Source organism: Adiantum capillus-veneris, chromosome 1 (genome assembly GCF_014529385.1).
Source record: "Adiantum capillus-veneris isolate H3 chromosome 1, ASM1452938v2, whole genome shotgun sequence".
In the NCBI taxonomy this organism is placed as follows: domain Eukaryota; kingdom Viridiplantae; phylum Streptophyta; class Polypodiopsida; order Polypodiales; family Pteridaceae; genus Adiantum; species Adiantum capillus-veneris.
Window position 1 is genome coordinate 46,824,430 of NC_140931.1, and position 25,362 is coordinate 46,849,791.

Here is a 25,362-nt window from a genome sequence, read left to right on the forward strand (position 1 = left end):
CTGTCTCTGAAGAATGCTGCTTCGGCCCGATTCATGCCTGCCCTCTATCGTCCTGATGTGTGCTACCCGTGAGAAGAATGGTGCCCCATTGTTCCATGCGATGGGAGGCATGTCATGCTTGACCTCTACTCGTCTGATGTATTCTACCCGTGAGGAGGACGGTGCCGGCTCTGTTAGATAGCGGAAATCATGTGAAATAGGCTGATGCAGGTGGTTGTTTAAGTCCTTTTTGGTTGTTGCTAAAAGGTTTGAGCATCTGAATGTATACATGTTTGTATATTGGCAGTGAATTGCTGGGTATCAGCTACAATGCGCGGGAACAGCAGAAATCATGTGGATGGAAATCTTTCAAGATGGTGCAACTTTCGCTTCGTTTTTGTTCTATGATTGTATACAGATTATTATTGCAAATATTGGGTTCTTTTCTGGATGGAGGGTTATCTGTACCTTTTCCAGGTTGCTGGCAGAATAAACAGGATTGGAGTATCTATGTTTCTTACTCTGTCTGCTGCTTGTTGATGTAATATGGATTTTTTTTGTGAAAGTCTCACATTCATATCTGTCAATTAACACTGTTTATATATTCGATGTCGTGCAAGCTAGCTGCTGGGTGAAATTTGTGTATGGTTTGTGTTATGCTTAACATGCTCTGGTTTTTCTGTGAATTTTGTAACAAGTTTCTGGCGTTTGTGATTTGGCATGCTATATAGAAATGTAATTTGGTGTTCATTTGCAGCCTTCAGTTTTGGTGTATGGCATATGCAGGTCTGCGTCACTGCAGATAGAAGTTGTGATACTCGGAAAAGTCTAGCCCTGAGCTAGCTTTATTTGAACGGATAATATTTTGAAGAAGCAGTTTCTATTTTCTTGTTATTATTTTTGAACAATATTTTGGATTGTTGTTTCTGCTGTGGGTTCGTTGCGGATATGAAAGTGACCATATGGTGTTTTGATTGAGCTTGGGTTTATATTTTTAAATCGAGTTTGGTCCTTGATGTATTATATCTTTCTGTATGTCTGATAAATGCCTTGTTAACAGTGAAAAATCTTATCGGCTTTTGTTTTTAGCTTGGATATTCTCACATATCTTGGTGCCAGCTGTCACCCACCATAAAGAAGAAACTTGTTTGCCTCGATTTGCCAATTTTGTTTATTATTATCTTCTCTCACTAGAAAGTGGCTTTTAAAATACCTGAATTGTAGCCTTCTCTCTCTAGAGATCCGCTTTTAAGACCTGGATATTTAGCTTATGATTGTCCAACTTATTTTCTTAATATCCATCACGTTTGCATTCTTTATAAAAGCCTCTAGCCATCCAGCTATATATAGAGTTTGCAAGGCGTTTTCTGCTCCTCTGGTCTTCCTGATAACGTGCTGGGATATTTCTGCTGTGTTGTTGTTTCCTCACTTCAGCTCTCCCTTTTTTGGACTTGTACTATCAAGTCTTAGCTCTACCTACATACCAGGTCTCCATGGATCATCCAATGTCTGGTTAGGGCCTTTTGAACTCGTCTCTATTGAGTTTTGAGCTATTGTTACACGTTTTGCCTTGATTTCTTGCTCGAAACTTATAATACATTCTTACCGATCCTAACTTGAATAAGGAGGAACTTGCTTTTGATTTTGAAGATGACCTTGAGTGTTCTAATGTGGGTAAAGAGGGTGTGCAAGCTACGATAGACCTTCCTGCTTCCTCTGGTTTGTTAGATTTACCTGAAACACATTTCTCTCCTTCTTTCAAATCCAATTTGTCCCCAAAGCTTTTGAAAAATCTTGCTCCAAAGTTGAAGAGGTCATCCCCTTCTAAAGCCTTAAGAAAAGCTCTAAGCTATGCACGTGGTAATGTATTTCTATTATGTCCATGATTTGAAGCTTGTTTAAGGTTGTGAATAACATATTTATGTCACAGGCCTCTCTGTACAGCCTCATGACTCGAGCTCCGCTTTTGTCGCACCAAAGGAGAGTGATGAACCAATAAGTGACAACTTTGGCTCGCAATTGGCATTAGTGCCTTCTCTTAGGGTTTTTTCCATATCAGAGCTTTCTGCTGCTATTACCTTTCGTTTTGCATTTGAGGGAAAAGTGTTATGCAAGTATGGTACTTATAAAATACCTAAAGCTAGCTATGCGCAACATTTGAAGGCTGACTTAATAGACAGAGAGTCCAAGAACACTGTCACCTTTGTTGTCACAGAAGTGTTTGTCAATGAGTGTTCGCTACGTGAGCCGGGCAGGCGCCGGGCCTCTGGCTGTGAGAGGTGTGAAAGAGAGAGAATGAGAGAAATAGATGCAACTGAATCTGGAAATCACCGTACCCTTCAATTAATTGATTAAAGATTTGAGTACAATTGAATTCTTAGCCAAGGCGGGCTGTTAACAGCACCGTCACTTGGATCATCTGCTAACTAGGAGTTTAAGCTCCCGTTTACCGGATTAACCGGGCCGTTAACGACACCGGACTTAATACAATGCTTAATCAACCTTCAGACTATTGTCGGTGATGAGATTCCCTTTTGTCGCTTTATCTGTCTCATGTACCTAATTCTACTCATTGCCTAAATCTTTATGCTTCAATTATTGCCAAATTCTCTGCAAGCTATCTCTATGTAGCATCCTCTGATCGCCTCTGTCGTCCTTTTTATGCTTAATTGAGAGAAAAATTGAGAGAGATCTTTCAACATCCCCCCCCCCCCCCCTCGTCTTTCTCGGTCTTCACCCCCTTCACAGATTCCTCAGTTTTACTCCTTCACTTTCCCTTAAGAGATCTTCCAAACTCGCCCCGATAGCTTAGGGGTTTGTAGTTGTCCAAGCTCTTCCTTGCTTAGCTTCAAGAACGAGATCGAAAGAGAGTTTGAGAGATCTTTGCCTTGGTCAAGCTTGCTTGCTTGGACAAGCTTCTTCTCGACCTACTTGCTTGCCTCGACAAGCTTCCTCCCTTGCTTTGCTTGCTTGCCTCGACATGCTCTTCTTGACCTACTTGCTTGCCTCGACAAGCTTCCTCCCTTGCTTTGCTTGCTTGCCTCGACAAGCTCTTCTCAAGATCCGCTTGCTTGCCTTCTTCCTCCTCGCCTTGGCTTGCCCCTTGTGAAAACTCGAGAGAGAGAGAGAGAAAAAGCCTTCGTTGCCGTGTCGTCCCCAACACGAACGAGAGAGAGAGAGCGGGAGAGAGAGATCGTTTCTTTTCCTCCTAATCGAGATCCTCCTCATGCCTCTCTTGCTTCGCTTGCTTGCCTCTACAAGCTCTTCTCGACCCACTTGCTTGCCTCGACAAGCTTCCTCCCTTGCTTTGCTTGCTTGCCTCGACAAGCTCTTCTCAAGCTCCGCTTGCTTGACTTCTTCCTCCTCGCCTTGGCTTGCCCCTTGTGAAAACGAGAGAGAGAGAGAGAGAGAGAGAGAGAGAGAGAGAGAGAGAGAGAGAGAGAGCCTTCCTTGCCGTGTTGTCCCCAACACAAACGAGAGAGAGAGAGAGAGGGAGAGAGAGATCGTTTCTTTTTCTCCTAATTGATATCCTCCTCATGCCTCTCTTGCTCCCCCCTCGTAACCCTATATTTTTTTCTCTTTACTCACCCGGTCTCACTTACCAACAACCTGCACAACGACGGCGCCGTCAGTGACATGGCGTGGGAGTCCTATTTATGAAGTGGCAGGGCCGGGGTTCGACTAGCATGAAATTTGCTGTGACAGGCTCCGAAAGTGGTCGCCCTGGGATGTCAAGGAGTTTCCGCTTCAGGAGCGTGCCTGTCTGAGCCTCAGGGAAGGCGCTACAAGCATCATCTCACCCCCTGCGCCCCTCGCTGTCTGCTTGCCCGCCATGCTTTGCTTTTTATTTTTCCCTTACACACTAAAGCCCTTAGTTTACTAAGTGGGCGGCCAAGGTTGTGGCCCTTGGGCGGCCATTTGAATTGTGAGTATAGGCGGCCATAGCCTTTGTAAGGGCATCACATTTAGCATACATGTCGGCCAAATCACTGCCAAGCACGACATCTCTTTCGAGCAGTCCTTGTCAACAGTCTCATGAGGGATTCTCTCCCCTCGGGGTCAATCCCGCAATCAATGCTTTCCATGAGATCACATGAAGCTCTTCAAGCAGTTTTTGTACTTAATGAGACGTACATACACCACATTTGACGTACATGTAGCTGCTATCAATGCACTGTCAGAGATAATATTTTGGACAAGATTCTCTTCGAACACTTACTTTGCTGCACTCCAATCGAGCGGACCGAACTGGTACGAAGCCGGCCCCCGGTGAATCTTTAACGGCTAATATCTTGGCGACCGAGACTCCGATCACTGCTCTGAAAAGACCGACGTGCTCCACAAAGTGAGCACTTCAAGCCCATGCATTCATTTTATTTTTGTCACCTCAGTTGCAGTTGCCCAATCCGGTACAGATCTTGCAGTTGCCCAATCCAGTACGGATCTGCAATCGACTCAAACTTCAATATGCCATAACTTCTTCATCGTAGCTCCAATCGACGAGCCGTAAAGACAGGCCAGTAGAGCACTTTAAGCACTACAGTTCTAGATCATAAACTCCCATCTGTGATCACTTCAAGAATAGTCATTTCTGGAATCATTAAGGTATCAATTGGCCTTTTAAAGCCGCATCTGGCATACATTAATCATTAAACTTGGCCTGTTAACAAGCCCTGATCATTGACCATTAAATGTGTAGGCTTCAAAGAAGCTTAGCTTGCATTTGTCTGCTCTGTTTCTCTACATGGCAGCAGAGCTGCACGACAGCGTATTGAGGGGGCGTATGTCAAGAGAAAAGTGTGGAAAGATGGAGGTACTAGCTTGTGGGATCTCTATGCAAATGCTGCCACTACTGTTGTAAAAGCTAAAAGATTTGATTGCTGTGTACATATTTACCGTGAACATAGAATTAAGGAGTTGCTTACTGATAAGGCAGTGATTGAGTTCGCTCCCACTATCGCATTCACTGTTGTGAAGGTTGAGACCTCCACAAGGTCCGATGGTGGTGATAGTTATCGTTTAACCATCGTAGATGGCCCTGCATCCAGTGATAGAGCAAGTGTGACTCATCAATTTGATCTATTTTGCCTTGATATCTTAAGTCTTATCTCTAATCTGGATTATTTGTGCAGTTGCTATTTGTTCCTTCCAGGTGTGTCGATTATCATCTCATGGTTGATGCTTTGAAAACCAAGGGTTCTTTTTCATGTGTTGCGCACAACATCAACGTCTTCAAATCAGCATCAAGCATATTATCTGTGGGGGACGCAACTCTTATTTGTGCATTGCCAAAAAATCTAAAGAGTGTTTTCTCGTAGCATCTCTCAAAACAAGTCACTAGTATGGGATTTGGGAAGAAGGTAATCTACTTTAACTAGATCTATTTGCGTGAGCATTGCTTGCAAGTTGTAATCTCATAATGGTTTGTAGGTCTTTGGAACTTTGGAGATTGTTAACATCAACAGTTTGGAGGTGGAATATGTGTGTGACTCTTGCAAAGGCAGAAATGTTAGTCGTCAAATTTGCAACCCCTTTTGTTACTCGCGGGGAAAGCCTGTGTAGATTGTGAAGTTGCCTTCTCTTCAAGCTAAAATCTGTTTGCAAAATGGAGAAGCTGTACAAGTAATTCTGCAAGGAAATATCGTGGATGTAGTTCTAAATTTTCCCAAGCCTTTTCTCAGCCTGTTTTATGAGAATTTGTTAGACTTGAAATCATCTCTTGTTGCCTTTAGCAAAGCTGGAACATACTCTATAGACAAGCACGGTTTTGTGATTGATTACAAGGCACCCTAAATTGTATCTTTCCTCCTAACCTTTTGCTTGAAGAACGGTAGTATGGCTGCCTATCCTTCATCCTTTTTTGTAAATGACAAAAAGCTTTATGTTTTGCCAAATTTTTGGTCTACATATAATAGTAACAATGATGTTTTGCAAGCTTTGATTTGTCTCTTCAATTGTTATATGTCTCTCATTGAATTGGAAAAACATCTTCTTGACCTTATAATGCTTGACCTTGCTAACAATAAAAATGAAACACGAGTTGTATGGATTGCACCATGGACAAATAGTGTTGTTGATAGCACCACATTGCATGACCACTTGAACACTTTGATACATACATGAGGAACGTCTCGGCTCTTGAGCATGCACTTGGTTATCTTGTTTTGCCGACAATTTAATGTGACATGTGTTGTCCATGTCTTCCAAAATAAGAAGTTTATCAAATTTGTTTTTTGTGAAGGCATAAGCATAGAATCCACATCTGCAATACCTTCACTTGCTTCCATTATTTCTGAACCAAAATGTGTATGGCTTCCTATGTCGTCGAAGAATTTTAAATAGCCACGTTGTGTTTGGAGCAAAGATGACATTGCTTGCTTGACCACGTTGATTAACGAGAATCCATTTGCAAGTGCTAAAGATATTGTTCAACTCTTTCAAGCGTCCTATCCTTATTCATTCTCAAGCAAGCAAATTTTAACTAAGGTTTATAAAATGTGGAAAGACCCGAGTTTACAAACAAGCAGTGACGTGAGGGTGTCAAAATCACGAGCAACTCTTTACGCAAGAAAAATTCTAGATGTTCCATGCTATCCATGTGCCTCTTGCAATGGTTTGTTTTTTCATAAGAATTTGAGGCTATTATCAGACGGTGACTTGCTTCTCTTGAAGGAGTTGAGAGTCCTTGTCACTACTTCGTACATGGACTCTCATGCATGTGTTGCTTGCAAGCGGGCATTGAAATGTCAACAAATTCCACCTTTTTGCATGCAAGGGTTGCTAGTTTTCAATTGAACTATGGAGAATGTTTCACAATTGAATGCTATAGAGCGCCGTCTTGTGTCTCTTAGAATTCCATTTTCCCAAATAAGAGAACTTACTTATTAGGGGCAATATGGGTTGCGAGGAAGCATTGTCAACGTTATGGCAGATTTTTCTAGGGTGCAAATTGTATTGCCTCGCTTCGCAGATGATCAAGCTATTGTCCTTGTGCAGATCAAGCGAAAATTAGAATATGATCATGCATACATAAGTGGAGTTGTCCGGCCCTCATTTGTGCTACGAGCATTGCATCAACTTGTGCTTAAGCCATTGTATCTTGAAAATGGTGCCACTATCAATTCTTCTTGGTCATCTGCCTTCTCTTTAATTTCCGACATTGCTATCTCTCCTAACTTTGATAACTCTGTAGATGACCAAGAACCATCTGACACTCTTTTCCATGGCCTTTACACTTCTCAGCAAGTTGTAGATCACAATGCACAAGCCAAGAGTGTTGCACCTTGTGAGGGGTTTGCACCATTGAGCCTTTTTGACGATGAAGCTTGTGAAGAGTTATCTTTCCCAGCATTGTTCTTTGGCGAAAGAAGGCAATATCATCTCTTGGAAAAAAAAAGGTATCAGAAAGTCGCGCAATGGGAGCTTAACAATGTGGACAGAAGATTTGCAGGAGATATCAATAATAGTTTTTTCAAGACAATGAAGATTATCATCAGCAAGGTCCTCGGCTCTATATGGGTGCGTTTACATAAAGGTAAGCGGCGAGACAAGCAGCTGCAAGCTAAAGATGTTCAATCAACAACCAATGTCGAACAACTACTTTCATCCCAAGTCGGATATAGTGACTTTGAGAATTTGCGGACTTCCACTGACTACAAAGCAAAACTGAAGCTCAATGTTTTCACCATGATTCGACAATTAGGACAACCCACGTTCTTTATTACATTCTCATGCGCAGAGCAAAGGTGGAAGCCGTTGATGGATTGCTTGATTAAACTCAATCCACACATTGTTGAAGACAATCAATCCAATAGGTGTGCTGACATGAGAACACTAGTCCGATCAGATCCTACTACAACAGCTCGATATTATGTCCACAGATTTAGAGAAACTAAGAAAGAACTAAAACGTGACAAAACCATTCTCGGTGAGCTGATGGATTATTTCTTTGTCACTGAGTTCCAACAAAGAGGAAGCCAACATGACCATGGGTTGCTTTGGATAGAAAATGCACCTGTATTTGGCATTGCTTCGAATGACGAGGTGGTGGATTTTATTGATTCATATATAACGACAAACAAGGATGAGCTTGATGAATCCTTGAGAGCTGTCCAGATTCACTCACATCGCAAGACATGCAAAAAGCACAAAACTTTGTGTCGATTTGGCTTCCCACGACCACCCTCAAGAAGGACAATTATCTTATGCCCAAACAATGTGAACAACACAACAAGACAACAAATTGTTGACAGGAAGAGACATATCGATCAACAGCTCCTTGCTTTAGAACGTGAACCGACACTGTTGTTTGATGCTTGGTTAGAAACACTGAATATGGATGAAGAGGACTACCTCCAAGCACTTTGCATAAACATAACAGAGCCAACACTTCTTTTGAAAAGAGACCCTGAGGACATTTTCACAAATAACTTCAACAAGAAACTTTGTGCATTATGGGATGCAAATATTGATAATCAATTTATTTTCAATGGACACGGTGAAGCTGCATATTGCACATCATACATGACAAAAAATGACAGCTCCGTAAGCAAAGCAATCAAACACGTGGTTGAAGCTTGCAAGAAGAACAACTTACCAACATTGGAACGCTTGAAAAATATTGGTGGCGCATTGATCAACGCACAAGAAATGACATCACAACAAGCAGCATACATTGCATTGTCGCTACCTTTGCATAGTGCTAGCAGAGAATTTGTGTTTATAAATGCTGATTGGAGCGCCGAGAGAACATTGTTGTTGAAAAGAAGAGCCATGCTGGATTCTTTGCGGCCTGAGGACACAAATATATTCTTCGATGACCTAGTCACAAAGTACGCACGCCGTCCACCTGATCTACAATGCTTATGCTGGGCTGAATAGCTAGCAACTACAAGCTCGTTCATGGCTGTCCTCAAAAGAACAAAAAAACTCGCATTATTAGGTTTATCAATTTCAAATTGGAGAAGAGCTCTGAGAGACATTATCATGAGCTTTGTTAATTGTTTTTACCATTCATTGGTGAAGAGTCAACCTTTGAACCGACACCTAGCTCTTGGAGAGAGAAATATATCACACACTCTCAAACAATAAATGAGAACCGTCAAAAATTCTCAAGCTTGGAGACCACAACTTCAACCATTGTGGAGTCCTCAATGAACACTTCATCAAGTGCAGAAACAATGGAAATTCACAAATACAATCTAGATCTTGATCTTCAAGGACCTTCACTTGCAGCGAGGCCGCTCCCTCTTTCTAAGAAGCTCGCACTACCAAACGAGCAATACCATTCATTAGTTGAAAAATTAAACACTGATCAACGATCCCTTTATGATGACATTTTAACCAGGAATTGATTGAAGCCAATGAAGCCTATTCATCTTTTCTTGACGGGAGGTGCAGCGACAGGGAAGACTTTCGTGCTGCAAACTATAGTCCAAGGGTTGATTCGACACTACAACTTGGCGATTCAACTTGACATTGAACTCCCCACAGCTTTACTAATGGCATATACTGGCAAAGCAGCATTCAATATTGGGGGGACAACAATTCACTCTGCATTGTGTCCACCACTCGTGCATCAAGCTTATGTCAACCTCTTTTCTAGCAGCCTTGCTGAACTTTCACAATTATACAAAAACCTCAAACTAGTTATGTTTGATGAGGCCTCCTTGATAGGCAACAGACTTCTAAGAATCATAGATATAAGACTTAACAACATCAAGCACAACCACATTGAACCATTTGGTGGTTTGGACGTAATTTTTTGTGGAGATCTTTGTCAAGCTAGCCCAGTTCGGGACCGTTGGATCTTTTGCGAGCCACAAGAACCAATTGAATTGCTCACACCCTCTTTTTGGCACACACATATCAAATGCCATGAGTTAACACAAATAATGCACCAATCAGACAAAAAAAATTTATTTATGTTCTCAACAGAATACGGAAGGCTCAACAAACAGACGAAGATTTTCTCTATGTGAACTCTACTCTTAGAAACAAATTGTTTGACAAATTCATGATACCTCATCTATTCTACACAAACAAATTGAAGAACGAACATAATCAACTTTTTTTCAATGGCTTGGCTACCCAGACATACATAGTACACGCGAAAGACACTTTCCACAAAACATGCTCTAAAAATCTTGTCGTTCCAAATGATCCTCAGATGACTGCGGGTTTGACAACCACCTTGGAGCTAAAACGCGAAATGATAGTTGAGGTTTCTAGTGCAACATCAACATAGACGACGGTCTAGTGAATGGTGCAGATGGTATTCTCAAACACGTAGAAAAAAGGAACAATTCGCATATCGCATGGATACATTTCTTCGACATTTCAACAGGGGCAAAACAACGAGCTGAAAATTCACGTCTCTACACTCAATCTATAGAACACCACTGGACACCCATCTTTGAAACAACAAAAGAATTCCAGGTTGGGAAGAACTTGCTGAATAGCGTATCCAGGACACAGCTCCCCATTCAAGCAGCAAATGCACGAATTATTCATAGGTCACAAGGCTTGACAATGCAAGCGGTTGCATTTGACCCAACAGTAATCAATGCGCATGGCTTGGTTTACACATCTCTTTCTCGATTCAAGGATCCCGTTAATCTTCACATCCTCAAACCAATACTTGTAAACCAAATCAAAGTTGATGCAATCGTGCTCACTGAGTTGGAGAGACTAAAAAACAACGCCAGATGGGAACACTTGATCTCCTTGCTTTCCCACTTCCAAGAGACACACTACATCATTCAATCCCTAAATGTTGTCTCCATCCAGAAGCATCTTCACCAAATTAAAAGTGATCCAAATTTAGTGATGTCACACATTCTATGCCTCCAAGAAACAAGACAAAACACTTTCTTTAACCCACTTGCACCAGATTTCAACCACATTCATTATTACAACAAATTTGGTATGTCAATCTTTCACAAGGACCATGTCATTGTTCACTCCACAAAGAAACTATCAGCCCTTGGAATTGAAGTCATTGAAGCTTTCATTTCTATACACGGAGAACTTTTGCTCCATGTAGTCTCAGTTTACAAATCACCAAAAATTCCATTGGATTCCTTGCTACTAATACTAAAGAGTGTGATCCATGCAGCTGCCAACATTGAAGCAAGCATCATCATTGGCAACTTCAACATTGACAACAACCTCAAAAATACTCACTATCAACACTTGGAAAGGGAACTACACTCTCATGGATACAAACAACAAATCCATGATGTGACCACAGTGTACAACTCGAAGCTCGATCACATTTGGCCAAAAACTCTTATGCCATCCACAGTATTAGGGACGAGATTTTTCTTTTGGTCAGATCACTCTTCTATACATCTTTTGCTCCCAAAGTAAAACCCCTCTCCCTCCCCCCTCCCCCCCCCCTCTCTCTCTCCCTCTCCCCTCCCTCCCATTAAACAAAAGCAAAAACACATGAAACTACAACATTCACTTCCTTTGCCAAGCTTTTTCCAGATGTATACACAAGCGCAAGATATTTTAACATTTGATATTCCTCTTTATCACTTGCGAATCTTTTCCTGTTGTCTTGATTTCATATATGCACGCCTCGTGAAATTTTCACTCTTTTCAATAACTGTAGAGCTTGGGCTAAACACAATTGAGTATGAAATATGCTTTTTTGAAACTCAGTGAGAAAGAAGAGCAACTCTACTTACATTTGAGACAGAGAGTGCCGATTTAGTACGAGAGTTTTTTGTTCATCCATCAAGGGTAGGCCTCGTGATTTTATCACTTGTTTAAATACAAAACATTTAATCTAAAGTGCAAAAGTGAAGGAGTAAGACTTGTATACTGGGGCACTTATGGGACGGTGACAACAAGAGTTGGAAAACCATTGACCGTCTAGTTACCCACTACCAACTATATAGCTTGGAGGTCTTGCTGGTCCACAAAGTGAGGAAAGAGCTTGACAATATAGTGACGCCTATCTGTGATTCGGAGTTAAACGGGAATGCCTGGAAATGGCCCAGAAGAAGTCTCTTCTGGAAACCCCATGCTAAAGACATCTATCAGACAATGATACATAAGAAGAATTGGTCTAGCCCCATTAACAAGATATGGAAAAAACAATGGCCGGATGAAAGGTGGGAGCAAGTAATGGAGAACATCTGGAAGCCAAAGGTTCCGCAGCACATGAAGGTATTTTTGTGGAAGGTAATCTAGGGTGCTCTACCGACGGGGGTGAAGATTCAGGAAAGAGGGATTGGGTCAGATCGATGCTTGGGATGCAGGTTGGCTAATGAATATCTGGCTCACCTCTCATGGATTGCCCAACTATCAAAGGCCTCGTAGGGAAAATATGTAAGTGGTTCCAAAGAACATGGAAAATTAGTTTTTACAAGACTGATCTCTTCCTTGGAGGGAAGAATTCAAGTGATCCTAACATCCTCATCAGCACTCAAATCGTCAGATACGTCTTCTTACATAATGTATGGCAGACAAGGAACCGCCGTGTGTTTGAAGGAGGTCTTGAAGTGGCAAGCTTCGCAAAAATTATACAAGAAAGCAAAGTGCTAATATGGACACTCGGATGCAAGCAACACTCGGAGGATTGGTCTAGGACTACTTGGGCTTTGTTGACAGTAGAGGGCACGCCTAGGACGGGGGAAAATCTTGGCTATCGGTAATTAAAAGATCTCAAAAGAACATGATAAGGAACCCTTTGTATCAAGGATAAGGGGGCGAGTTGGGTGGGATGGCTGCCCTGATAGCCGTTGTAATTATGATCCCTGGATGATGTCATGGCTTAACACGAGCATGACAAGATCTTGTAATTATTTGGGTTGATAAATAGAATTCACTCAAAATTGTGAGTTTTGCTATTAAAAAAAAAAAAAAATGGGACTTGTGGAATGACCTCCTTTTGACAATGAAAAAAAAGATTTACTTTCTTTCTTTTGCCAAAATACTTTTCACTCTACATAAAATATGTCTCATACAAAAAAGTTAAATTGGAGGGGAATTTTACTCAATGCAGATTTGACTTTTGAATTTGAAGATATATTAGGATTATTATTTTCAAGGGGATTTTTTCAAGATCAATATTGATATTATTTTAATAAATTCTATAATTTTGTATTTTAAAATTTTGAAAATTACTCTAAAGAGACACTCATATACTCTTTCTTAAAGTTCTAGAAAAATTGACATCTCCACAAGTCACGAGGAAACGTGCTATCCCATCCCCTCTCCCACCAAGTTGTTGATTTTTTGCGATGATTGTGTACGCACATGAGAGAGAGAGAGAGAGAGAGAGAGAGAGATTAAGGAAAACTCGAAATTTGAGTATCTTTCTATGAATAGAGGGGGGGTTTGCTTGCTTATCGTAAAGTTAAGCCAACCACATGCCAACTCCAAATGTAGTTCACCACAGAGAGAGAGAGAGAGAGAGAGAGAGAGAGAGAGAGAGAGAGAGATCAGAGGGCATCAATCAATGAGAAGAAGAGAGTAGATAGAGGTTGTGTGTGTTAAAAGAGAGAGCCAATCAACGAGAAGAAAAGAGCAAAGAGACGTTGTGTGTGTGATATATATATATAATATATATATATATAATATAAATATATATATATATATATATATATATATATATATATATATATATATATATATATATATATATATATATATATATATATATATAGATATAGAGAGAGAGAGAGAGAGAGAGAGAGAGAGAGAGAGAAGGGAGGGAGGGAGAGAGAGCCACTGATCAATGAAAAGAAATAGGAAGGAGAGAGAGAGAGAGAGAGAGAGAGAGAGAGAGAGATCATAGAGGCGTTGATTTTCAACAACTACTCACATTAAAATATCCTCAGTTTTTAGTAAAAGATAGATAGATAGATAGATAGATAGATAGAGAGAGAGAGAGAGAGAGAGAGAGAGAGAGAGAGAGAGGATGAAGAAGAAAAAGAAGATTAGTTCTACCTCCAATAAATTTTGAACTCTAAATCTGTTTCTTAGAAGGGAATTTGGATAACCAATCTACTACATGTAGGCAACAAAAAGGAAATTTTAATTGCTCTCTCTCGCTCTCTCTCTCTCTCTCTCTCTCTCTCTCTCTCAAAAAAGGCTTATTCGTATTATTTGAAAAATCTCTGAGAATTCACCCACGGGGGGGGAGAGAGAGAGAGAGAGAGAGAGAGAGAGAGAGAGAGAGAGAGAGAGATCAGAGGGTATTAATCAATGAGAAGAAGAGAGTAGATAGAGGTTGTATGTGTTAAAAGAGAGAGCCAATCAACGAAAAGAAGAGAGCAAAGAGACATGTGTGATATATATTATATATATATATATATATATATATATATATATATAATATAGAGCCACTGATCAATGAAAAGAAATAGGTAGGAGAGAGAGAGAGAGAGAGAGAGAGAGATCATAGAGATGTTGATTTTCAACAACTACTCACAACAAAGTATCTTCAGTTTTCAGTAAAAGATAGATAGAGAGAGAGAGAGAGAGAGAGAGAGGAGAGAGAGAGAGAGAGAGAGAGGATGAAGAAGAAAAAGAAGATTAGTTCTACCTCCAATAAATCTTGAACTCTGAATCTGTTTCTTAGAAGGGAATTTGGATGAAGAAGAAAAAGAAGATTAGTTCTACCTCCAATAAATTTTGAACTCTGAATCTGTTTCTTAGAAGGGAATTTGGATGACCAATCTACTACATGTAGGTAATAAAAAGGGAATTTTAACTGCTCTCTCTCTCTCTCTCTCTCTCTCTCTCTCTCTCTCTCTCTCAAAAAAGGCTTATTCGTATTATTTGAAAAATCTCTGAGAATACCTAGATGATGATGAATTTGAGAGAACTAGATCAACAAATTGGAAATGTGAGAAACAAGTACAACTAGCTACATGCACAAATTAAAAAACCAAAAACTACAAAAGCCTCTCCTAAAGATAGTAAAATTTTCCATGGTAAGCTAAATGGAGAGAGAATGACAACAGCTTTGAAAGGTAGGCCTTTCCACCAAAACCACACTTTGCAATCCATATATATGCACACACACACACACACACACACACACACACACACATATACATATATACACGTGAAGAGTAAGACTGTATGAATGAAAAGCCTTTTGACAATGAAAAGTAAAAAAACGTACTTCCTTTTTTTTTTGGACAAAAAGACTTTCTACTCTACTAGGATAAATCATAAAAAAAGATAAGTTTGAGGAGGTTTTTTCTACTCAATGCAAATATGGCTTTTAAAGATATATTTGAATTTTTTTTTCAAGGGAATGTTTTAAATACCAATATTGATATTATTTTTACAAATTGTGTAATTTAATATTTTTAAATTTTTAAAAATTACTCTAAAGAGGTACTCCTCTACTCTTTCTTAAAGTTCTTGACAAATTGACACCTCCATGTGTCACGAGCACCCTCGTCCCCTCCCCCACAGAGTTGTTGATTGTTGCGATGAGTGTGTATACGCACGCGTACACAAAAGAGAGACTAAGGAAACCTGGAGGGTTGAGTATGTTTCTACAAATAGAGGGGGATTGGTTTGCTTATGGCAAAGTTAATCCATCCACATGCCAACTCTAAATGTAATTCAAGTTTTTCGCGGGGTGTAGAGAGAGAGAGAGAGAGAGAGAGAGAGAGAGAGAGAGGAAGGAGGTTTGTGAAAAGCCCATTATTAAATTCAACAAGAGTGCATTTGATTGTGTGAATCCTCTTCTAAGATCATGGCTAGGCCAATGTCAAAGCATGGACATGTGTGTGTGTGTGTGTGTGACATGTTTGTGTAATATATATATATATATATATATTTATATATATACATGGTGTGTGTGTGTATGTATGTGACATGTTTGTGTAATATATATATATATATATATATGATGCCACCTTCGAAGAAGGTGAGGGAGCAGAGTGCCACAATTGCTTCTTCTCAACCACATCAATGCACGGGTCACATACTAATGTATATATGTACATGCTGCCACCGTTAGGGGAAGGTGGGGGAGGAGAGTGCCATGATTGCTTCTTCTTAGCCGCAGCAACGTGCGGGTCATATACTAGTGTTATTTAAAGGGGAATAATGAATGTGTAGCTTGGTGTTTAAGTATTGGACTCGTTCTACAAGGTTGAAATCATGACTACATAAAACATAGTGTGTGTGTGTGCGCGCCAATGTGTGCATGTTTTGTATGATTTATTATCCGTCCCTTACGCACCCACCCCCATTTTGGGCACGCCCCTGCTCGGCCAAAAGTATGCTACTGCTCACTATTCGGCATGATCTACAGATTGCATAGTTTGGACTCAAATCTATGGCACAATTGAGAGGACTAGTGCAACCCTAATGGTATGAGCGGTGTCAAAGAAGGCCACTAGCAAGTGTGCCTCATATTACATATTGAGTACTGGGTCCAAATTGCATCCATTAATTAATTTCCTATGAAGATTCCTTTCCACTCCTTAACTTTTAAAACAGACCGCTCAAATATAGTCGGTTCCCGCGGTCTTGCAACTAGCCAATCCATTCCTGCAGCAACGAGGGCACTTCGCCTTGCATCCTCGTCCCTCCGGCTTGCCTTTTGTCGAGCGTAAGCTCTCTCCCCCCTCCAAGCATCTAGGCTGCCCAAACCAGACAGACAAAACCTGTGCACTCAACTCAGAGACAGAGAGCGTCCCCTCCAGATGAGCCGCACACCACCATTCTGCTCCATGGAGTCGACGTGTGTCATGCACGCCGATTGCAGCTTTGATAAGAAATTGCAAGCTATCGATGAGATCGCAAGCACGAGAACTCATAATTAAACAAAACAGAGAGAAACATATTTAATGAAAGCTCTCTCGAAGTGCAACTGCCTTCCTCTCTCTATCTCTTGCATGTATGTCTCAATTTCCCTTCAGCACACTAGTATGGGTGTTGAGCTCTATGCTCCAAGCCTTTCTCCCATAGGCTTCTACTCCCGCTCTGCAATCGTCCCTACACGCCATCATAGGCTTGTTTCCCTTTCCATCTCTCATGTGCCGCCTGTCAGAGCGCCCGTCGCCCTCGTCGCCGCTGCTCGTGACACCTACCAGGGAGGGAAACGAAGGAAATGAAAGGCAAAAGCAAAGGAAGAGCAAATTCCGTTAAGCCTAGTATGGATCCCTTGAGATACCCCCTAATCAACCCCAAAAACTAAATTGTAAGGACATACTGATTTCCTTCGAAGATTCCTTAAACACCTTAACTTTTAAAACTAGGCGTTCAATTGGAGGTGATGCACGCGCTCCCTTCTGTATGCCTGTTTTCCCCTTGCCCGCCTCGCCGTGCCCTGTGGTCTTGTGACAGTCAAACCACTCCTACTGCATCAGAGACAATCAACCCCAGCATCTCACTGGCCTTGTTGGGTGAATGAAAACCTGCAACAAAGAAACAGACACACAGTACCATCGTACTCCTCCCTGCAACCTCGTCCTCGTGCTGATACTCCTTCTTGTCCAGCCTGCCCTCTGTCAAGTGTAAGCTCTCGCCCCCTCGTCGTCCTCGTCCTCCTGCCCATCCTCTTGCTCCACACTCCCCTTGACTTGTGTTCCATCGTGGGTGTCCCATCGTGGCAGTGGAAGCCATGGTCTGTTGTACACACACACACACACACACACACACACACACACACACACACACAGAGAGAGAGAGAGAGAGAGAGAGAGAGAGAGAGAGAGAGAGTCCTCCATGTGTCCACCCATATCAGAGAGAAAAGAGAGACACACGGCTAGCTATGCGTGCCAGCTACCCTCTCAATCTGATCAGTCTGACTTGAAATCGACGTTGAACTCATCGCGATGGAATTAACATGCCAGACAGGCGAGCTAGAGACCATGAAGGGCAGAGAGGGAGACAGAAACTCCACACTCCCATCTGTGGCTTTTGGGTCCTGCACACGAGCATGAGAGAGACATGAAGGCAGGATCGCTTGCACGATTCCACTGCTCCTCATCCCTCCAGCGAGTCATCTGGAGTAAGGAAAAATTTTCGTGCCGTGGTTGCTATGCTATGCAATAAAAGAGAACCTAAGGTTGCCTCGCACTGCTCATCGCCACCCCGATGCACCGCAATCCACCATCTGGGCCCTGAAGGCGTTCCCTTCATGACAGTTATGGCCTGCCACCTGGTCTCTGCATCGTGCATCGCCCTGTCACGTGGCTCCCTTTCATTGACTCAAAGCTCACACTCGCTTTCACCATTTTATTTTGCTTCGAAAGGGTATCTTGTTAAGATACCTATTAACAAGACCCGTTTACAAAATCGGGGCACATACTACGAGAGAAGTTCCATAGAAAAGTTTAAATTGATGGGGATTCTTGGCAAAATTAAACTTTAGAGAATATGGAGCGAGGCAATCTCATCATAGACACCGTTCACATGGGCATGGAAGAATCATGGGCTGACCTTACCCATAAGTGAAGAGCTAAATCGGTAAACAAAGAAAGGTGTGTAAGTTTGTGTGTGCACACGGCACCAACTTGAAGGGGGGAGATGGACAAAAAAATCTAGTGTTTAAATTGTTTTTTAATAAATTACCTCGTGACTTTTTTTATGAAAACTCTTTGGATGACATTTTGGTACTCCTTGCGAGGTGTGAAAATCATTATGAGAGAATGTGTTTGCATATTGCACATGCTCGAAATAAACCTGAAATTTACTGTCAAATTAAACATTTGAAGGTTAGACGACCTCTTAAATGGTGGAAAATTAAATCTAAAAACCTTCAAATATACTCCGTATGACTCTTATTTGGGGTTTTCCAAGTTTTGAAAAACAACGGTGTGCATTTGCTCACATGCACTGCATCAAAACGAGCAAAGACCTATAAGAGACGACCTCTGAAATTGTGGAAAATAAATCTAAAAACGTTCAAATATACTCAATATGACTCTTATTTGTAGGTTTTCCAAGTTTTGTTAAACACGGGTGTGCGTGCACGCGCTTGCCTCATGGGCTGTGAATCAAAGAAGGCATTGGGCGAGCAAGATCAAAAGAACAAAGACCTATAAGTTAAAGACGGCGTGTGACTCTGCTACTCTTAAGCCAATACAAGGCTTAGCATTTGTTCAACCGGTAGTGACATGAGGAGGAGAGAGAGAGAAGAGAGAGAGAGAGAGAGAGAGAGAGGGGGCGGGGGGGGGGGGGGGGGGCCAAAACCAAAAATAATGGTATGACAATGACTCCATAAACATTTCAATAAAAGAACCACCTGTTTGCTATATGACAATCTGGCATGAATGGGTCTTCTCTCTACCCGAATCTTAGTTGATTGCCATGATCACAACTACCTACAATTGTAACCAAGCAATATAAGCATTTCAAACAGTTGAAACGTTGTCCAATCTTTGATAAATATGTGGAAACAATGCACCAATATTTTTTTGCAGATCTCATATATGCACTTTGATTGAAGATATACCTTGCTACTCAAGAAAAAGGTTCGAAATGGAGCCCCACTTTGTCATAGCAACAATAAAGACTTCAAAGAAGCTGACATGAAATTCAGAGTGGTGATTATTCCTCACAGAGTTTCAGGTGCCTCCTCCGCACACTTACTCACACCCACAGGAAAACTTTTGGTGTAGCATTTAATTGTGTGTAGCAGAAAATAGGATGAACATAGTGAGCATTTCATTAGAATAGATTACTAATGAGAATAACAAGAGGGCTAGGGTGGAGAGAGCAACAAAAAGCATAACACCTTGTTAGATAACATGAACAATACTTCAAAAGAGAGAGAAATTAAGCTATTGACAACAATTGAGGACCGGATTTACATGGAGCCGGTCCTCCCTCCAAAAGGCTTTGTATTATGGTTTCTCCCATCAAGAGAGACATTTTACAATACAATTCTTTGTGTTCCTTCAATACTATCTAGTGCAATGAAGATGGAAACTTCATGCACCAAGAAAAACACTTATCAAACACAACATCAATTCCCTCACGGTCTCAGACCCAAGACCTCACACACCTTCGAAGACGGTGAGAGCTAGTGGGGTATGAGAGTAGATTGAGAGCAAGAAGGAGTATTCTTACGAGAAAGATGTACATCTCCTCACATAATCACTCATATTAGCATAGCTTAGCTTAGTAATTAGCATGGTAGACGAGATGAGCATGCATTGAAGCTTGGCTCTTGTTTGGATTTGCATCACAAAGCCAAGAGTTGTTGATGTTGGCCTCCCTTCTCACAAGCTTGGAGTAGGTGATAAGCTTTCCATTAAAGCTTGAGAAGAGAGAGAGAGAGAGAGAGTCTTCTTTGCTTCACACATGAGATTGTGTGAGTGTGTGTGTGATAATGCCTTGCAAAAATCAGCCCCCTATCTCTCTTGGTCGACCCCCCTTGCTAATTACTCATGCTAGCATCCTATTGGACCTCCCCAGGCTTAGCCAATGACAATTAAGCAGCATAAGTGATAGCCTTCTGACATGTTTCCCCCTTTTGTGAGAGCTTTAGGTAATTATTTAATCCAACTAAACTCTCATTGGACCCCTTTGCCTCCTGGCCAATAGGAATCAGGCAGCCATTGGCTGTTGAATGCTCATTGGACCCCTTGGGACACTGTTCAATAGTCTTCTAGAGAGCTTAATTCCCATTGGTTATTTTATTGAGTGTTTTTAAATTGATTAAACTAGATTTACTCTAGCCTAATTCTCATTGGTCCACCTCCAAGGCCATCCAATAGGATTTGAGTACACCTTGTGGGCATCTGGGCTAGGGAGCTGACATGTGTCCCTCATTCCCTTTGTGTAAGGGAGCTTGTGTGTGTGTGTGTGTGTGTGTGTGTGTGTGTGTGTGTGTGTGTGTGTGATCTTCTCTCTCATCCCCTACTTGCAAGGCTCGCCCCCTCCTATGTAGGGATGGATGAAGACTTTTGGGGCACACACAAAGCATCCAATTTCCCTAATGTTTGACATTTGGACACAACCTTTGGTTTTGGAACCTTAGCATTTTGGAAGTCTTAATGGGCTGAACCTTAGGGTCTTTTAAGCCCATTGTTGCACATAGCTCTTTTGCAGATGGCCCCCCTTTTGGATCCCTATTTTCCCTTGTTTGGATCCCTACTGTGGCGGTCTGCTAACTTAACCAATATTGAAATCATAGTCATCCTCGACTATGGTGTAGAGAAGATAAAGCATATTCATGAGTCATTTTTCTTAGCGGGTAGAGGATCCCTATGTTACCCTACCACATCCTTCCAGAATGGATGACTAGTCCATTTGGCACTTGAGAGCCTAAGCTTCCGCAAGCATGTCTGCACATTAGTCCTATCAGTCTTCCATAGTAGAGTGACAAGCTCTACTTGGTGTTCGGGAGACGTTCGTCTCCACAAACTTGATCTAAGCATGCATACTACTTCATTTTTGTGCACAATAAAGAAAAAGAGAGTCTTATAAGACAAAAACTTTGTTCATTTTTAACATTTGTACATTTGCTTAATCTTGGGAAGCATTGTAAGCATTGACAAGGTTTAGGTTATCCTTTAATTGTATGCCTTGCATCCATCTAGCATCTTCAAAAGGATAATTCTTAAAATTAATAAGATATCGTCGGATAGTCTTGCCGCTTCTTAATACCTTGTCTTCATGTCGGAGAATGGACTCGGGCTGCAGCACCTCTTCTTGGTCCTCGATCTCCGGTGGGTCTTCAGTAGTTGGTTCTTGAGGTGGCTCTCCTTTGTAAGGCTTTAATAGGCTCACATGGAAATAATTGTGTATGAGACAGTGATTGGGAAACTTGAGTTGATAGGCCGTCTCATTGATTGGCCTAAGAATCTTTTTGCTAGTTTAGCATAGTACTTTTGGTGTCCCATAGGATTCTTGCCCGCCGTGTGCCTTAGTCGAGCCTTGGGAAATTTTAATAAGACCCAATCATTTTCATTAAAGTCTTGGGCTCTTCTGTGCTTGTCAGCAGCAGTAGCCTTTTGCCTTTGCTGTGAGATAGAGATAGCATCCTTAATCTTTTGAAAAGATTCTTGTAGGTCTCGGCTATACTCATCTGCAGCGAAGATCTTTCCATGAACCTTAAGTATCAAGGGACTTTTTGATCTTCCCTCAATTACCTCAAAAGGTGCTTTTCCAATGGAAGTATGTACAGTGTTATTGTAAGCATACTCCACTAAGGGTAAGTACTTCTCCCATTGGTATCTTTGATCTACTTCCGTTACATAGGCTTTTAGTAGATCAAGAATTGTTAGGTTAGCTATTTCACTTTGGCCATCCGTTTGTGGATGATAGGCCGAAGAGAAGTTTAGCCTTGTCCCTAAATTCTCAAAGAGACCCTTCCAAAAATTACTGGTCATTCTAGGATCTCTATCTAACACTATGGACATTGGCAAGCCATGGTACTTGAAAATTTGTGAAATAATGAGAGTTGCCATTTGATGGGCTTTGATAGTCTTTTTGACATGTATAAAATGAGCTTGTTTACTAAACCTGTCTACTATCGTCCATATTCCCGTATTTCCATGGATAGACTTAGGCAATCCAAAGATAAAATCCATGTATACGCTCTCCATGGTGAATGAGGGAATGGCAAGGGTTGAAGCAATTGAGGTTGCTTCCCTCTATCAAATTTTGTCTTTTAGCATACCAAACATTTAGAAGCATACTCTTGTATGTTTGTTTCTTTCATGGTAGGCCAATAGAAATATGTTTCAATTCCTTTTAGGGTAGATTGAATCCCTCTATGTCCCGCTATCAATGGCAAGGGTTGAAGCAATTGAGGTTGCTTCCCTCTATCAAATTTTGTCTTTTAGCATACCAAACATTTAGAAGCATACTCTTGTATGTTTTCTTTCATGGTAGGCCAATAGAAATATGTTTCAATTCCTTTTAGGGTAGATTGAATCCCTCTATGTCCCGCTATCAAAGAGTTGGCGATCTTGCAGGAAGGTACCGGGCCTCTAGCTGTGAGGGTTTGTGGGGAGACTGTGAAGGCTTTCACTTAAGCAAGCTTAGTGTTTGTAGCAAATACATTGTGTGTAGCCATTGGAATCTTACATGCAGACACACACATATGCACAGGTGAAACCCTCAAAACAAAACAAAGATGAAAACCTCAAGGCTTTGATCATATCTAATCAAAGGTAAGATGAAAGGGTTCACTGATGCATTTATAGCAGCAAGTCGTTGTGCTCCAAATAGACTACGAATGGTTCTTTGAAACTGTAACTTAGTGCTTACAAGATGTAGATGTTTTGCCTAGTGATAGGAGTGAGCCGTGTGTACAAGTCTTCTTGGTTCATAGTAATATTAAGAAAGCAAGGCTCAACCCCTAGAGGAGAATAAATATGTGCACATCGAAATAATTAGAGTAGTCTAGTAGTGGCAGATAAGAGGACGTGGAGAAAGAAGAATTTCTCGCAGTCTTTCCGGCCCAAAGAGTAACACAATTCTCTGTTGGAAGTGGATTTTATGGCTAATACAAACATTAATCCTAATATTTTGCACAAAGTGAAAGGGTTGAAAGGTTACACCATTGGGATTATTCATCTAAGAAAGATTAGAAAGCAGTCAAACAACACAAAGACCCACACAAGCTTAAGCCAAAGAAGTGAAGCACACCTCAAGACTTTGTGGTCTTGTAGCCAACTTGATGAAGTAGAAGATGAGTAGTAGTACCCAACACCGTTTGAGAGCCACCAACAATGCCTCCTTATCGATGAAAGAAGGTTTCATAGAGTGTATGAGTACTACAAGTGAGGAGATAGAAGGCTTGAGGCATGAAGTAGCAAGCTAAAGATGTGTTGGGCTGAAATTGAGAGAAAGTTTCACTCAAGGAGATGGCTAGGATGTTGGGTAATGGCTTGATACAGTGGCTTGATTGTGAGGATTGCTTGAGCACTTGATTGCCTGATGGTTTTCTTGATGCTCAAGTGAGGGACAAGAGGCTCTATTTATAGGTGAATTGCCCACATGTCAAGGGTTAAGCCTCCAAGAGTTGTTGAGCTATGGTGGGAACATGTGCATACAATATCTTCTTAAATAATTGAGAGAGAGCTTTGCATACATCATGGATGACATCAAACAAACTCGTAACCACTTTTATAAGGGATTTTTCTAGGTCCATAGTCACTCCAAAGTGTACCTACTATGTGTAGAATGACACCTCATGGGGTATACTATGACTAAGGCCACTTTTGGCCATGCTACACATGGCATATGCCACCTAGGATGCCTAGTAGATAGGAGGTATGTTTTATAGGCTTATTTCATCATGGCTTCAAGAAGAGGTTCACAAAGAAGCCCGGAATCATAGGACAAAGCCCATTCCCAACACGAGTGACACATCAGACTTCGACTAGCTTTTTCCATGCTAAATAGAAAATGCATATACTTATGCACACTTAAGGCATACACATAAAATCCACAATATTGTAGGGCTTAGCTTCCGTTCCCACTATGCACGTGCCACAGCACGACATCCACCCCCTCTAAACCTGCACATCCTCGGGTATGTGCCACAGTCAATATTTGCAAGTTTGACTCTCTTGGAGTTTCTTTTTCATCATCTTCACTGGGTGATTCCAAAACTTCATTCTCAGTTACTTCATCAGCCGGATGACTATCCTCTCTTCTTTTGAATACCTTGATTCTCTTTCCTGCAATGGGTATCTTTATCTCTGTTCCATCCGATTCAGCCAAGGTGTAAGTGGCATTGTCATGTACATACTTGACTATATACGGTCCAAACCATCTTTTTGAAACCTTTTGCATGACAGTATGTTGGTTATCAAGACTATTGTCATACACTAAAACCCAATCTCCTTGCTTAATTACCTTCCTTCTTAGACTGTGTCGTCTATCAAAGTAGTCCTTGCTTTTCAACCTGGCATTCTTCAATCTTTCGTTTGCAACCTCAATATCTTCAGGCCTTCTTTCTAGCTATCTTATACGTAAGCCAAGGAGATCTTCTCTGCTAAGCCCATCTTGCCAAGGTAGCACATTCCATGTGGGAATGGTCTCTTCAATGGGCATTACAGTCTTTTGACCATACATCAATTCTACAGGCATGTAGCCAGTTACTGAGCTGTGTGTCGTGTGATCAATCCATAGAGCATATGGTTATAGTTTTGGCCACTCACTAATTCTCCCTTCACAAGCTTTAGCCAAGGCTTTGATGATTGGCGGATGCCCTCTTTCACTTTTCCCATTGACTTCCGGATTGTGAGCGGTGGTAAGGGAAAGCTTGATTCATATCCTAGAAAATAATTCCCTTGCTTCCTCAGCATCCAGCTCTCCTCTGTCTCCAGTTATCTTTCCCACACAACGATAGCGGCATATTACATCCTCAAGGAGAAATTTACATACTGCCTCTGTAGTCTTTGTCCTTAAAGCTCGCCCTTCAACCTGATT

General features: G+C 41.3%; 1 pseudogene; it reads left to right on the forward strand.

Moving 5' to 3' along the window:
- Window positions 1-1,249: 1,249 nt before the first annotated feature.
- Window positions 1,250-5,772, forward strand: LOC147464661 (uncharacterized; annotated as a pseudogene).
- The last annotated feature ends 19,590 nt before the right edge of the window (window positions 5,773-25,362 follow it).